Consider the following 1,559-nt stretch of genomic DNA (forward strand, 5'->3'; position numbering starts at 1 on the left):
TATGACATCCGTGGGCAAACTAAGGCCCGCAGGCCGGATCCGGCCGTTTGAAATGAATAAAACTAAAACAAAAAAGACCGTACCCTTTTATGTAATGATGTTTACTTTGAATTTATATTAGTTCACACAAACACTCCATCCATGCTTTTTTTCCGGCCCTCCGGTCCAGTTTAAGAACCCATTGTGGCCCTCGAGTCAAAAAGTTTGCCCACCCCTGGTAGGATGACCCTGTAAAAACAATGTCCTTTGAACACTTGCTAGTTTCGAGATGAATGCCACTTTCCAGCTCTACTGCTGTCTCTCCTGTTATCGTGGTCATGGCTCCAGCCATTGTGATTCCTGTCTTCATAGAAGTAATCATCTCTGTGTCCTCTGTAACGCTGCTCATGGCTATAGTGTCTGTCTGCTAGGCAGGGATGAGAACTCTGCCTGGCTTTACGCAGTGATGATGGTGTATCTTGACGCCACTGGGAGCTTGAAGACTGGTTATAACTATGATTATGTGACTGAGCTGATGGGGAAAATCCTGATTGATCAAGATATGGAGAACCAAATTTCCCGCCATATGACATCTGTCTCAAAACGTTGTTCATCACTGCTTTTTTCTGAAATTTTTCTGGAGAAGAGGAAGATCTCTGAATTATCTGTGGTGACGGAGTCATGTTATCCATAGTCCTTTCATGTCTGTTAGGAGAGGTGGAGGTAGGGCTTGAATTTCCAACATGATGCTGGGAATATGACAAACGAACATCCTGTGAGGCCTGGCTACTTCCTGATCTGAACTGAACTTTGATGGGCCTTCCAAAAAGGTTTATTCCATTCAGTAGATTCATTGCAAAAGGAACAGACACTTCATGTTTGAAATTCACAAATGCAAACTGCTTGGGTGTACCACCCTTCTCTTTGGGAATGTTCACTTTTATTACTGGCCCCGCCGGGTGGAAAAGCTCAAAAAGGGGCTCCTCTGGTCACTTTAGTTTCCAGGTTGCCCACAAAGAGAGTGCGATCCGCCTCTGCCGCCGCCGCCCCCATCTCAGCGTCGCCCCTTCCGGGCGAGGCCGAGGGGTCATTGCCAACACTCCCACTCTTGAGGTTGTTTTTCAATAGATAGATTAGGGAGGAATTCAAAAAAGACAAAAGGACACAGTAATTGGGTTTCCCCTTGGCCTACTAGTTTGTCCTCAGACAAAGTAGTCAAAAGGGCTAGGTTTGCTCAAACTGTTGTCGGGGAGAGAGGGAGAGCCAGCAAGGGGGAGAGAAGGTGCACCCCGGGCCATGAGACCTGCTGGGACAGAGCCCAGAGCTCCATCCCTTTCACACGTCAGTGGAAGTATTCTGTAGGCTGCCTGGGCCCCGGGTCATCGGGACCCACAATCCTCACTCCAGAGTCCATGCCACGCCCTGCCCGGACCCAGAGGTCAAGCTGAGGCCTTGAGCAAACCGAGATGCTGGGCAGCAGCCCCCGGCCTGGCCTGTAAGCGCAGAGTTGGACCAGCCAGACACCCGACCCGAGAGGTGGCCTGTGAGCAGGGTCGAGGGTCCCGCACAGCAAACGACCT

The 1,559-nt window shown here is 49.8% G+C and overlaps 1 pseudogene; it reads right to left on the reverse strand.

Moving 5' to 3' along the window:
- Nucleotides 1-230: 230 nt before the first annotated feature.
- Nucleotides 231-1,047, reverse strand: LOC102763611 (annotated as a pseudogene).
- Between the last annotated feature and the right edge of the window lie 512 nt (nucleotides 1,048-1,559).

Source organism: Myotis davidii, unplaced genomic scaffold (genome assembly GCF_000327345.1).
Source record: "Myotis davidii unplaced genomic scaffold, ASM32734v1 scaffold238, whole genome shotgun sequence".
Taxonomy (NCBI): domain Eukaryota; kingdom Metazoa; phylum Chordata; class Mammalia; order Chiroptera; family Vespertilionidae; genus Myotis; species Myotis davidii.